The sequence below is a fragment of the Carassius auratus genome, unplaced genomic scaffold, assembly GCF_003368295.1.
Source record: "Carassius auratus strain Wakin unplaced genomic scaffold, ASM336829v1 scaf_tig00026882, whole genome shotgun sequence".
NCBI lineage: Eukaryota > Metazoa > Chordata > Actinopteri > Cypriniformes > Cyprinidae > Carassius > Carassius auratus.
The window spans coordinates 255915-271655 of NW_020525553.1; the positions used below are offsets into that span (position 1 = coordinate 255915).

The window sequence follows — 15741 nt, forward strand, 5'->3', positions numbered from 1 at the left end:
CGACCTGTACAAATGTTTAAGACAGTAAAACACTTAAAAAAATGTAAACACATTATAAATGTTAGAAAGTATAGGTTTTCACCATTGCTGTGTTCAGGATTTTTTTTTGGGCGGAGCTAAAACGGTGGCTCGATGACGCACTGGAGCCACTGAGCTCCTGGCCCCTCCCCAAACAACATAACTAGAGCACACATTCGCGTCAGTTCGCCGTTCAATCGCGAGTTTCTGTGGACTACCATCGTTTAAGTAAGTACATGTTTCCTTAACGCAATATTATGTTTACATTGTTTTTAGTTTATCTTTGTAAAATCTGTAGTCATCTTTGTTCATGCCTTACTAGTCAAGCTAAAGTAAGGCTAAAGTAAGTTAGCCTTGTTTACAAAGTTGCCGCCATGTTACAATTAACTTTCTGTAATAGCTACTTTGTTTCTTCCAGGCGTTGAGTTTTTCTTTTCTTCTAAGATACGTATGTTTATACGAGTGTGAGTACGTATGTGTTTTAAGTTAGTTTTGGTCAGTCGAATTAACTACAGTTACTTGTATGGACAATTATGCCGCCGCCCATGTGGTAATGTGGTTCCAGCAGTAGGTAGCAAAATCTACGACAAGACTAATCAGTATAACTTGTGTTGTTTTCTAACTAAACCGAATGATGATACCAGTAACGTTAGGTTGTTTTCATTTGTTTGTTCCGACACGCACGCTGCTAGTCTAGTTCAGAGTGTTAGCTAACACATGCTGTTTCGCCTTTTTTACACTGTTCAAGCATGTTGAAATGTGTATAGCTTCAGTACGTAGCAAAAGCTTTACATCTAGTGTTTTCTTACAAAACTAACGTTGTATATAGGTTGTTTAAATGATTTTGTTTGTCTGAACAAGTAGCTGCTAGTCCAGTAGCTAGAGTGGCTAGCAAATGTTAGCTAACACATGCTGTTGTGCCTTTGTTACAGTAACTTACACACTGAGGTTAAGCAATGTTGCTAGTTACATTACATGTAGAAATGTAACTAGCTACAGTAGGTATCCAAAGCTTTACATCTAGAAAGACTTCAGTATAACTTAAATTATTTGGTGTTTTCTAACAAAGCAGAATGATGGTTGTTTAAATTATTTTGTTTGTCAGATCAAAGTATGCTGCTAGTTCAGTTCACAATGTAGCTACAGTGACTAGCAAGTGTTAGCTAGCACGTGCTGTTGCTACTGTACTTCTAGGATTTAAGGGGATTATGATGAGTTATTTATCTGAAGTGCTGTACTTTTTATGTTTGAGGACAGTGCTGTTCACTTGAATCACTACACTGAATGAGTACATTTTATTTTTTAACAATTTCACTGTTCCACGTTTGGCTGATCTTTTTTTTTTTTTTTTTTTCTACAGCATAGCTACTGTATATTCCTAACGTTAACAATGTGGTTTTGTTCACATTTTCTTGCAGATACCTTGACCGGAGCATAACTGGTTAACTTCACACAAGAGACCTACTGTTGGACAATCGTTTTGGCTTTAAAGGTAAATGCATTGTTAGTTACAATGTCTAGTTACTGGGCCAAAAGGAGACGAATATTGAAAGGAGTTGAGAGGGATAAACAGGAAATTGCAGCTGCAAACGATGCTCTACTTGCTGTTATTCCTGACTTTGACCAAGTAAATCCTCCTGTTAATGAACATCAACATGGAATGGCTTCAACAAGCCATGGACAAACTGTAACCCCTGAAGCACAGGAAATAACTGTTGATGAGGTGTATGAACCTAGTGAAATGTTTTTTTTTTTCATTAGGACACTTGACTGGTTACTCGCCGCAGCAGTTTCTGGATGAAAGGTGTCGAGGTGTGTTGTACATTCCATTAGCATTGCACAGTTCAATTATAGTTTCATTACTGAATATGCAATACTCTGCACTGAAGTTAAAGCTGTTATGTTTGCTCTTCCAGCTCGTCAAGTACTAAGCTTTACACCCCCAGCAGCAAATTTACCCTGGCAGCATATGGGTGAAAACGCTGGAGGTATGTAATATGTTGCGCTAAACTAAGTGTTCCATTTTAAGTCCAATTCATTAAATGTATGCAATAACTTCAAACATATTTTTACGTCAATGATTATCAATAGGAGAAAGTCATCGCTCTGTAATTGGCCCTTGGACTCCCCTGGCATCTCGTGTACAGCATGAAGTTTTCAGCTATGAAGGTATATTTTAGGCCCATGTCTTAGTGTCCAGTGTTTTAAAAGTATTGAAAATAGTGCCTTTAGGTGTTTTTTTTTTGTTGTTGTTTTGTTTTTTAATGTAGATTTCCAGAGACTCCAGAATGAAAAACAAGCCGTGATGGAGGAGAACCAAGCCCTTAGGGAGGAGAACCAAGCTCTGAGGGAGGAGAACCAAGCTCTGAGGGAAAGCACTGCACGAGCAGGTAAGAACATGCACAAAAAAGTCAAACTTAGGAAAGAGTATGTGATGTATGTACAAAATTACCATATGCCTTTCATTTTGTAGCTTCGGATGACAGCGGCTCACTTCAAGAGCAGGTGAAGCAAGTTGGGACAATGTTGAAGACGTTTGCTCGCACTGGGCAATCAGGTACAACTTGCAAACAACACCTGTGGTTGTTGGTTTAATTCCCACTGGGGCCACCTATACATGTAGTAGACCTAGATATAAATGTCATAGTTTAGTAGTTGAGGGACCAGGACTGACTATTATTTTATTTAACCCCTGTAGGTGCAGATCAGACCTTAATGCTGTGACGTCTTGGAGAGTTTGGCGATGTTGTGCGTAGCATGGACAACAAAATGGACACTATGCTGCAACATTTCAGTGCCAATGTGTCTGTTGGAGAGTTATCCCTGCCAGGGGATCTGTTACTCCCCCTAGACACCCAGGAAGATTTGGCGTTGCTTGACAACAGTTTGAGGCAGGATAAAGAGCTCCAGGAACGATTTGTAAGTGTGCTGATTTCGTTTATAACTCCATAGGGTAATGTAAAAAGTAGAATTAAGATTGTACACTGCATATTCTACAGTCTGAATCCATAGCCTGTCACATTTTATATTTATGTATGATAAGCTTCAGAGAAATGTAATTTGTAACACTTTTTTTGGATTTTCAGCTTCGGTTTTTGGCAATCAAATGTGGGAGGGACCTAAAGACAACCGTCTGGCGGATGCTTCAAAGTATCTTCTCTAATCACCTTTCCATCAATACAACCTGGACTGGAGTTGGGGATAAAGCATGTTTTAGAGACATGTTCCTGAAGACCATTGTTCAAAGTAAGTTGGATGTAAAAAAAAAAAAAAAAAAAAAATATGTTTAGTAGATGTGTATGGCATTATGCCATTCAAATGGAATGACAGATCTGTATTTTCTACAGGAGCCATCCGGAAGAACCCGGCAACACAGGATGCCACTGATGAAGCCATCCAGGTTAACGTTACGCGTTACCTGAAAGGAGCATCTGACCGTGAAGGCGGAAAAAGGCGCCGCACAGCTGAGAGGGACCCACAGCCGACCCCTTAAACCTAGGCTGACTACTGACATCCCAGCATCACTGACAACTGGAACCCTTTCTTTATCCTGCAGTCAGTAACATCAAGACCCCTAAAGAAGCCAGAAGTGTCAGACTGCACTCCCCAATCCACACTGTTCACTGTGGATATTATCATAGTGCTTAACTTATTATATTGTTAAATATAGCTTGTAAATCCTTGTGCCACAGGTCAGCATTGCAGTTATATCTGTTCTACTACTTTTTTTACCTCAGTATTTTTTATATATATTTGAAGATGTTTATCACAGATACAAGAGACATCTTGTACCCCAGGTCAGCAATGCCATTATAATGGTCTATTCTACTCCAGAGCTTTATTCTAAATTATTACCACTTATCTTATTGTTAGAAATGGCTTGTAAATGTGATGTTATACCTGAATTTTTTTTGGTGTCCTGCACATTCTTTGGTACCAGATATACAAATTACTTATGTTTACTGGTAATTCTTTTCATGCCAGAGCTGACCTCTTTATATTATTAACAATTATTGTAAGTGTTATAATTTGCTTGTAAGCTAAGGCTGTTTTTTTTTTTTAACAATTTAATTGGAAACCTGCATGTGTGTGTGTGTGTGTATTTATTTTATTTTTTCTCTTTTTTTCTGTTATTTATATTTCAGGGATCTGACATCATGTTTCAATGACAGTTACTGTACTTTGAAATGTGGAATTAAAACGTCAAATGGAAATTTGTCTGGTTTGATAAATCATTATTCTTGATAAACTGCATTATATATATAATATATAATATATATATAAATAAATAAATAAGCAAGCGGCGACCGATCGCTCGAAAATAGCGTTTGCCTCCGACGGGCCGCGGAAGGGTCGCCTTTGATATAACGGCGGCGGGACGGCGGTTGGCCCGCGGGCCGGCCGCGGAACGAAGGCGGTAGGAAGGCGGCTGCCGCTTCTAAAAAGCGGCTGCCGCCGGCGGTGCACCGTCAAACGTGTTTGCGATTACGCTATTCTGACGCTTCTACTGCCGCCGGAGCGCCGCCGGCGGTCCGCCGACTCATTGCTATCTGGGGTAATACTTGATAGCAGACATTTCAGGAAAAATAACATTATCACATAGATATAAATATTAACAAAAAGTACTTAAAGTAGACTGTGGATTATATTAACGTGTTACTTAACAAACCTGTCGCAGTTGTTGGCCTTTTCGTTGGTATAACTGACGAGAAACAGAAAATGTCGAGTCCTCTCCTCTTCAGCAGCTGATGTGTACGCGGTTGCCATGGTAACTCAACGGCTAGAAGGCTAATAAAAACAATAAAATAATAATAAAAAAGGTTTTAGCGACGTTAGACTTTTGTTTTTACTTTGTTTTATACATTTTATACACCTACTTATTTATTATAAATTGTAAAACTCACCTCAGAAAGCTAATTCTCCTGTCAGACACAGTTAAAGTGAAAAGTGCCTCAAACAAACGAGCTGTCTTTCTGATACAACAGTCTCTGTTGCAGATGAGATGGTGTAGCCAGTCTGTGTCATTATTTCACGTTATAACTCCTTACGAGATAGAAAGTTTCACAACTCTTTTCTTGTCAATACTGTGCGCGCCGTGCGTCAGTTGTGGAATAGTGATGGGAAGTTCGATTCTTTTCCGCGAACCGGTTCTTTCGGACGGTTCGATTCAATAAACCGGTTGAAAAAACCGGTTCATCGGTTCTTTCACGCTCGACGTAATGACGTCACTGGCGATGACGTAATGGCGTCACGTCTATCAAACATTCAAATATATAAAGTCAGTAATCATAACTTTAGTCAGTTAAAACCTCATAATCATGAAAAGTTTAGATTTGAGTTTTGCAACAACACCTAAATACAGTAATAGCAATAATGTGCATATGAGGATTTAAATCTTCAAGATATAAAGTAAATAAATTAGGTGTCATCAGCGCAGAAACCATGATCCACTTACTAAACATAATCCATTGCGATGTATTTGTTATTAAATGAACTTACGTTTCGCCAGATTGCCCTTCATCCAAGCCCTCGAAATACCCGCGCTCATAATATTACTAGTACAGAATCAGAATCAATCACCAAAAGAATCACATCGGTTCAGACATGCTGTGAGTCAGTTGGCTTCACGCTGAATCGCGCATGCGCAGTATCATCAGTTCATCGGTTCTCAATTCGGACGCGTCCGACAGAAACGATTCTCGGTTGAGTGTACTGATGATCCGAAAACCGATGCAACCGGTTCTTGACTCGAGAACGAGAATCGCTCTAACCGGCACGTGCTGCAGTTCAGTGTCATCAGCTGCTCTACTCGTGTTCATGTTCTGTTTACTACAAACTCAATTTGTGAATGTCATCATTAACTATAAATACAGTACAGATATCTCATAAATCATCCCTTATTCCTATTAAACATAAGAGTCTTTAGAGTCTTAATTATTGTCCAACTTCCCTGAGAAACCAATTTGGCCTATACATTATATACAATATACAGATTGGAAACATTAATCTAAAAAAAATAATAATAAAAAAAATCAAAATAAAATATAGTTATTTTATCACACTTTCCGATGTTTAACAAAATACTTACAAAATTACACGCATGCGCAATATCATCAGTTCATCGGTTCTCAATTCGGACGTGTCCGACAGAAACGATTCTCGGTTGAGTGTACTGGTGATCCGAAAACCGAAGCAACCGGTTCTTGACTCGAGAACGAGAATCAGCTCATCGGTTCTCAAATCGGACGCGTCCGACAGAAACGATTCTCGGTTGAGTGTACTGGTGATCCGAAAACCGAAGCAACCGGTTCTTGACTCGAGAACGAGAACTACTCCAGCAGTGGGCGTGTTTGTTCATTATCTGGCTCGGCTCGGTGTTCATCTTCAGTTCGGTCTTCACAGCATTTCATTCAGTGTACTGTTTGAGTAAATGGATTACCCCGGGATATTGGTTTATTCTGACTCAGAGGGAGTGTCAGTCACGTTAAAAAGTTAACAGCTTAAGTAATTTGTGGATTTATGCTTATTGGAGACGTGAACCGTTTCAAACGATTCAGTTCGATTTGGTGAACTGGTTCAACCGGTTCACTAAGAAGAACCGGTTAAATTGAACGATTCGTTCACGAATCGGCCATCACTATTGTGGAAGCGCGAGCCTGTACAGTTTGTCACGTCACTAGACTCTACTGTGAGTTCATATTCTGACTTTACATATTTTATCTTTAAGGAACGTTTAATCTTGTGTCTGAAGATTAATTACAATTTTTAAATAGCTCTATACTCAGAGAGCATATAAAGAACATACAAAAAATATGGTAATGATATTACGTGCATACGACGTTGTAGTTACGTTGCCAGTAAGTCATGAAGTTACCAATATATTACCAATAGAGGACATATCGGGGACGTTCTTGGTTATCTGGTCACGTTGGAAGGACGTACTGACGACGTTGTGAGTTGGTAATGTGATGGTTATAAAATTACGGGCATGCTACGTCTAGTTGTCATGGAATTACCAAAAATTACCAGTACGTTATGTAACTGTTACATCGTGTGTTAGCAGGGACATTTCATGACGGTTATATTTTGAAAATTATCCGAATAAAAATGGCGGTTGAAAATGCTGCGTGAACTCAGCTGGCAGAAGCCCCCCCCCCCCATGACGCGAATTCTTGTCTGTTGTGAAGTTAATTTCACAATTATCTCAAAATGGTCAAGCGGCAAACTAGGCGCGGTAGACGCGAATTTGACGCTCTACTCGCGTTTGGTGTGAACACAGCATTATGGATCACGATTACTCTTTGGCGAGTATTGAAGTGCCAGTAAAACTTAAGCGTCCATATTCGGATACACGCAGACTGTGTGACAAACGGAGGAATAAAACCAGGATAAATATCGGCCAGGCGTTTACGAGATGGAGAGAGCTGCGCGAAAATCTTGGACTTGACAGAGACTCTGCTCTCGCCAGTGTATTGATAGACAGGTAAGCAAATCAATTATTTATTTTGTTATTGTACAAGTAACGTAATAGTTACAGTATTTTAATAGATATGAATTACACCACATGCCTGTACATTCTGTCACTGTAGCATTTTTTATCAATAACGTTACCTGTGAGAAAATAACATAACATGGCAAATGGACTGTTTCAGTTTCAATAATAGCACTTATAAGCAAAGTTATATTGCTCTTTGTACTAAGGTAAGGATTTTTATCACGTGTGGTCCCTGCTGAAAAAAACAATAGAAACCATTACAGAAATTCTAATGGTTTCCATTACAAAACCATTACAAACCATCAGCAATTAACCATTAAAACCATTACCAAATGGTTTCCATTACGTAGTGTGTTTTGGGCATATTCCATTAGGATTTATTGGTTTGTATTGGTTTCCATTACAAGTTTGTATTGGTCACGATTTGCACATAATGGTTTCCATCACAGTTTTGTATTGGTTCTGATGGTTCCGTTACAAGTTTGTATTGGTCTTTATTAAAACAAATGTAATGGTTTCTGTTGGTTTTGTAATGGTTCTGATGGTTCCATTAAAAGTTTGTATTGGTCTTTATTAAAACAAATTTAATGGTTTCTGTTGGTTTTGTAATTGTTCTGATGGTTCCATTACAAGTTTGTATTGGTCTTTATTAAAACAAATTTAATGGTTTCTGTTGGTTTTGTAATGGTTCTGATGGTTCCATTACAAGTTTGTATTGGTCTTTATTAAAACAAATTTAATGGTTTCCGTTGGTTTTGTAATGGTTCTGATGGTTCCATTGCAAGTTTGTACTGGTCTTTATTTGCATATATTTAATAGTTTTCGTTGCAGTTTTATATTGGTTCTGATTTGAATGTTTAACTGATAGCTGGTAATTAGGCCATTCATTAATATAAGTAAATAATTTAAATTATTAATACAAACTGTACACAGGTTTTGTCAAGAATATAATGTTTTTATTTATTTAAACTTCATACCAACCTTTCAATAGCAAACAGTTCAGGTTGTTTTGCAAAGAATTAAGAATATGCACCTAAAATCAAAATTATTCACAGAATACTCAACATAGCTGGAATTAACACAAAACCTTGACATTACATTTTATTTTAATTATTGTTATTCATTAATGCATTATAGAAATGCAGGAACTATGAACTGTTTTTGTGGCTTGTAGCTGTCTCAGACCTGCAAAAAAAAAAAAGAAAGAAAAAAGGACAATTCATTAGGACAATGTACCACATTACCAGTATGTGAGATTATCCATACATATATTTATATGGCAGTCTCAAAAAAGTTATTGATTTTTCTTTCATGCCTAAAATCATTAGGATTTAAAAAAAAGAAAATGTTCCATGAATATATTTGTAAATTCCCTACCATAAATGTATCAACTTAATTTTTTATTAATAAAATGCTTTGCTCTGGATTTGAAATATTTTTCACAATATTTAGATTTTTTAGCACCATCAGATTCCAGATTTTCAAATAGTTGTATCTCAGACAAATATTGTCCTCCTAACAAACCATACATCAATGGAAAACTTATTTAGTATTATTATTGAAATAAAAATCTAAAAAATTAAATAAAAACAATTACCCTTGTAACTGGTTTTGTGGTCCAGTTTCACAAATAGGCTTGAATAATTACATTATCTACTTTTTATGGTACATAGTCTCTATTCACTTCGAGTCATATTAGATAAGAGGTTGTAGCACACTTACTTACCACTGACAGTTTTATCTGGTTTATGTCACTGATCTCCTCAGCCAGGTATTTCCATACACTTAGGAGGCGTTTATTTCCTATAAGGTGTGGCCTTTTTTCTTCAGCTTCTGAGACAGACACTCTTGTTTTGAACACACACACACATACACACGCACACACACACACACACACACACACGCACACACATAAACAAAAATTTAAATTCAAGAACTGATGGACTAATCTCAGACTTTAAATCTGACCACTCTCAAGTGGAAATTAAGTAGCATATGTGACCTGTGCTGGCAAAGTTAGTCACAATGAGCAAAAATCAGTTGAGGTTTTTTTTCCTCATTAAAAAGTCCTTCAAAATGATGTATAACTGTATATATATATAAAAAAAAGACTGAGCTACACCTGTTTGAAGTTGAAAGAGTTGGCAAAGTCAACTCTTTTCTATTTTCTAAAGGTTCCAAACCAAAATCACTGAGCAACATTGCATCTTTTCCTGCAGTTCTTTTCTTAATAATAATTCACTTTTTTATTTTACATCCGAACAAAAGCATTCAAGTAAGAAAAACTAATAATCAAATGTAAATGTCCCTTTATTCATTACAAATAAATTAATTATTAAAACTATAAAAGCAGTTCAATTAGTAATTCTGTGTATACAGGTGCTTGTCATATAATTAGAATATCATAATTTCAATTCAAAAAGTGAAACTTGTATATTATATTCATTCATTACACACAGACTGATATATTTATTTATATCTGACAACTAAGGAAAATCCCAAATTCATTATCTTAGAAAATTAGAGTATAACTTAAGACCAATACAAAGAAAGGATTTTTAGAAATCTTGGCCTGCTGAAAAGTATGAACATGAAAAGTATGAGTATGTACAGCACTCAATACTTAGTTAAGACTCCTTTCCCCTGAATTACTGCAGCAATGTGGCGTGGCATGGAGTCGATCAGTCTGTGGCACTGCTCAGGTGTTATGAGAGCCCAGGTGTCTCTGATAGTGGCCTTCAGCTCTTCTGCATTCTTGGGTCTGATTTATCACTACTCAGCAGGAGTCCAGTCATTTTGAAGCGAGACACTTCTGGTTCTGTCTGTTGTTCAAGAGTGGCTTGACACAAGGAATGCGAAGCTGAAACCCATGTCTTGCATACGTCTGTGTGTAGTGGTTCTTGAAGCACTGACTCCAGCTGCAGTCCACTCTTTGTGAATCTCCCCCACATTTTTGAATGGGTTTTGTTTCACAATCCTCTCCAGGGTGCAGTTATCCCTATTGTTTCTACACTTATTTTCTACTACATCTTTTCCTTCCTTTCTCCTCTCTATTAATGTGCTTGGACACAGAGCTCTGTGAACAGCCAGCCTCTTTTGCAATGACCTTTTGTGTCTTGCCCTCCTTGTGCAAAGTGTCAATGGTCGTCTTTTGGACAACTGTCATGTCAGCAGTCTTCCCCATGATTGTGTAGCCTACAGAACGAGACTGAGAGACCATTTAAAGGCTTTGCAGATGTTTTGAGTTAATTAGCTGATTAGAGTGTGGCAACAGGTCTTCAATATTGAACCTTTTCACAATATTCAAATTTTCTGGGATACTGAATTTGGGATCTTCCTTAGTTGTCAGTTATAAACATCAAAATTAAAAGAAATAAAGATTTGTAATATATCAGTCTGTGTGTAATGAATGAATATAATATACAAGTTTCACTTTTTGAATGGAATTAGTGAAATCAACTTTTTGATGATATTTTAATTATATGACCAGCACCTGTATTTATCAGGATATATATATATATATATATATATAACTGTAATTTGAATGTCGGATTGAAATGAACACTGTTATTAGAGAAGTTAATTGTTAGCATAAGTGCGGCTAATAATAATAATTAAAAAAAATAATAATTATCATGTTTTTGTGTTTTGCTTTGGTACTGAAATTGGTACTGTGACAACACTAATAGTTAGACCTCGATTAATGCGTTCAGGTGCACTGCAGGTTGGAGCAAAACTCTGCATGTAAGTGGACCTTAAGAGACAATGTTGAGATCTCCTGCAATATGTCCTGAACATGCACTATAAAGAGGGAGAATGACTTACAACACTGGTGTCCAGTCCTGGGCTGGAGGACCACCGTTCTGCAGAGTTTCTGCTGATCCTTGATCAGCTGCTCAGGTCTGCTTAACTGGGGTTGGAGCTAAACTCTGAAACAAGAGAAGACAACCAATATTATGAAGTAAAAAAAAAAAAATGATTCAGAAATATGCACAACGTTTGAAAATGCACAAAGATGAGAAGAAAGCTATGTGTTTAATGAGAATTTTCCACTGAAAAATAAGAAGCAATATTAAGTCACAGATGCATTTTTATCAATTCTTATTAATATTGTTTAAATATGTTACAGTAACCTTGTGCTTTATCAATGATTTTCAGTCTCTGAAATAGAAAAGATCTATCAGTGCTGAATGGCATCATACATACATCATATGTAATGATATTTAACAAGAGTTCTAACACTGTGTCGTCACTGGACAGCACAACAAAATACAACAGAGCCTTTTATAATCAGTGATGCTCTCTACACTGGATGCGGCACGAAACAACAAATCACAGATGGTGATCTGATGCCTTTTCCTATTTATGATGTACTGACACAAAGTTTAAATGATTTTTAACAGTCACTTTGGTGTGAGAGTGTGTAGCTTGGAGATAGAGATCTTTTTATGTTTCTGAAATAAGTCTCATGTACACTAAGAAAACTGCATTTATTTGATCATAAATAAAAATGGTAATGTTGTGAAATATTAGTACAATTTCAAATAACTGCTTTATATGTAAATATTTTGTACAATTTTATTCTTGTTTTCACAAAGCATGATTTCTGAAGGATTGTGTGACACTGGAGACTGGAGTAATGATGCTGAAAATTCAGCTTTGATCACTTATTTAAACAAACTTAAATAGAAAATAGTTATTAAAAAAATGTTAATTTCACAATTTAACTGTATTTTAATCAAATAAATGCAGCAGTGGTGAGCATAAAATATGTCTTTGAAATACATGACAAATCTGACCCTTACATTTTTGAATGGTGTATGTTTGACGAATTGCTTACTATTCATGGTTCATAATGTCTAAAAATGTTCTTCGACAGGAGATATGACTCTAGAGCACAGCCATCAGCATGGAAGAACCTAGGAACATAAGCACTGTCACAGAGACAACAATATTTATTATACAATGCCAGGTATAAGGCATATACTATAGCAGAGGTGAAATGCAGAAAAGAAAAATAATAATTCACAGAATATATAATTTATATAATCATTTACAATAAATATATATATATATTTTAGTTTTACTTATTTAGTAATGCTCCTACAGCGTGGACATCAAAATGTGTATGTTTTCATCCTCTCTGTCAGCAGCCCCCTTCAGAAATGTCAAAATCAGGAACTTCTCCTGCGTCATAGAGGTTTTTTTCTGGCACTTCTGAAATCACAGAACAAGTTTGTATTCATGTGTTTACCATGAAAGATCAAAACCTGAAGGTTTCAGTCCATTTTCACGCTCTATGTAAGTGATGTAACGTTATCCGGTTACGTTAGTGCACATTTTAGGATTAAACAGTGGACACTTTTAGGGTTAAAGTAATTCGGTTAAGTTACTTCCATTCATCCATTGATATATATGGAGAGAGAGAGAGACAGAGAGAGAGAGAGAGAGAGAGAGAGAGAGCGAGCTCATCTACACACAAGATGACATTAAAAGCCCAAACTTAATAAACAAGACCTCATGTCTATCGTTACCTCTTGTATTTAGCCTTACCTTTGAGATGCTAACGGACTTTTTCTGACGACGCTAAACCATTTCTATAAAGTAAATATTAAACGAAAGCGTATAATTTACATGAAATAAAGTGTCAGGAACACTTTAATGTACTATTTGTGTAATTTAATAGACTAAACTTACCTAAAAAAAAAAGTGAAACCACATTGAGTGTCAGCGATCAGCTGCTTGACGGTTGGGCTGCCGCCTCGTTTCCATGGTGACGTCCTCCGCTCCAGTTCTGTGCGCGCGCACATTACAGCACGTGGAAGTCACGCAGAATTTCACTGTTATTTCACATCTATTTTTGGGCTAAATTTGGACCAAATCCGACAGACAAAACAAAGACCAACTTTTCAAGTCAATTTTGAAGGCCATGACGAGTCGAGTTGATTTAAAAAAAAAAAAAAAAATTAAATGAATTAAAAATAACCTTTCCAAATGACTTATGGTGGCAATCCAAGACAATACATACCACCAATAGAAAAAAGCAATTTACCAATAGAGACCCACAGGGACCATTACTGTGACCATTACAACCAACATAATTCCCATTATAACCATTAAAACCATTACAAATTTTGTAATAGTTTCTATTGTTTGTGTTCATTTTTTTTTTCAGCAGTAGCCTACCCACTAAGACCATTACAGTTTTCCAAAGAAACCACTAAATTTATTAGAGTCATAATGGTTTCTACTGGTGTCCAGTAGATACCACTAGAAGTTTCTAAAGGTGTTCTATTGGTCCTTAATGGTATCCAATAGACAATACACGCCACCAATAGAAAAAAGCAAAGTACCAATAGAGACCCACAGAGACCATTACAGTGTCCATTAAAACCATTAGAATTCCAATAAGAACCATTAAAACCATTACAAATTCTGTAATGGTTTCTATTGTTTTTTTCAGCAGGGGAGGCTTTCTCCTCCAAACAAAAACACTCATCAGCGGTCCAGCGAGAAAAAAAAAACAAAAAATAAAACACAGGATTAGTATATATTTTTTCTCTTGAACCACCAAAGTCATAGATATACTGAAAGGGAAATTAAATGAAAGTCAGTAATATAAATACATCGGTCACTCAAAGCGACCCGCGAATGGGTGGAGGAAGTGCGTGCGATGAAGTGCGTTAGTGTGTGTGTGCGCGTGTGTGCAATATCGCTGACCATGTCTGGCAGGGAAAAGATCCTTGGGAGGCAGCGTTTTCTCCGGATTAGCAAAACCCAACGGAATGACGATCTTGTGAGTTCCTTCAGCAGTTCGTTACACTCTTTGCAGCCTGGTGAATCTTTATTTCCGCACTCTCACTGACCCAATACAGCGTGCGTCTCACTCCCGCCGATCAACTCCTTTGTTTGGTTTGCTCACCTGCCACTTGGCGTTCGCGTTTACCATTTCCCCCCCTTTTTCCAAGCGATTTTTCCTTTTTATAATTTTGCCTTAATTGTTCCACATCCTTGATGACTCTACAAGGGGAAAGAAGAAATGGTTTACTTCTTCTGTGTTCGTGGTAGGAGCTGAATCACTTAAATGTGGAATATTTTGAAAGGTGGTGTTGCCTGTTATTAGGACTGGAGTGGATTTCACATTTTCTCTGACTGCAGGGCATAGACTAAGGTGCACCTGCCATTCAACTTAACCGGTAGCACACTATAGATTGAGTTACCGCATAGCCAAAACATGCCCGTTTGTGGGGTGGGGATTTATAAATCCTGCACCATTGGTTGACATTAAAGGTGCTGTAGGGAACTTTTGTAAAAAAAAATATTTTTTACATATTTATTAAACCTGTCATCATGTCCTGACAGTATAATATGAGACCGATAATCTGTGAAAAAAATCAAGCTTCTCTGGCTCCTCCCAGTGGTCCTATTGCCATTTGCAGAAACTCCCATCGCTCCGGTTAAAATCGGAGCTGCGGTCCATAACTTTGTTTGTGTTCAAAATGTAGAAAAATTTATATAAAAAGCGAGTACACAATGAATCCATTTTCCAAACCGTGTTTTTGGCTGGTCCTGAATCACTAGGGTGCACCTATAATAAGTGTTTATATTCGGACTATTTTAGATTGCTTCGGGGATACCGCGGCGGAGTAACCCAGTACCTTTGTGATTCTTCATAGACATAAACAGAGAGAAGTAGTTCTACCAGAAAGACTCGGGAGATAGAAGAATGTACGAAGCATACATTTATTGACAGCTCAGCGAGCACAATTATAAATTTCTTTGGCGGAAGGCCCCGTCCATGGTTCGTAATCCGAGGGTAGCGAATCTGCATTTCCTGCCTGAAGACGAAGGCAGGGGCGCAGCAGACCCCCCCTGGAAGGTAAGGACAGGACCATCCTGGTGGTGGTGGGGAGGGTGGAGGTTGTTGTCGCGTCTGCATCTGCGAACTCAAACATGTGTAAGTACGATCTTTTATACAGGAGTATAAAGACATGATTGGATAATGATGAAGGTAATTAGTGACGAAGTGATTGAGTCTTCCTGGCAGAACTTAGGCTAAAGCTTCCATTTCCGGCTACGAAAAAAGTTCCCTACCACAGCTTTAAATAGCTTAGGGAATGACCGAGTTTGCCTAGTACATACTTCCACATCCTCATTCTTTTGTCGTGTGGATGATGAAATTTCTGTCTTCAGCGACATTCCCATTTTAATTATGAAACCACATGCAG

General features: G+C 37.3%; 1 long non-coding RNA gene across 2 annotated transcripts; it reads right to left on the reverse strand.

The window, feature by feature from the left end:
• Window positions 1-8446: 8446 nt before the first annotated feature.
• LOC113078860 (uncharacterized) lies at window positions 8447-13310 on the reverse strand. 2 transcript variants are annotated; one of them, XR_003281650.1, is made up of 7 exons: window positions 13211-13310; window positions 13067-13110; window positions 12601-12730; window positions 12354-12447; window positions 11339-11442; window positions 9240-9360; window positions 8447-8698 (listed from the first exon to the last, which is right to left on the reverse strand). It is a non-coding gene; the product is annotated as an uncharacterized LOC113078860 (long non-coding RNA). The 2 variants fall into 2 exon arrangements; XR_003281651.1 differs by lacking the exon at window positions 13067-13110 and having other exon boundaries at window positions 13211-13300.
• Between the last annotated feature and the right edge of the window lie 2431 nt (window positions 13311-15741).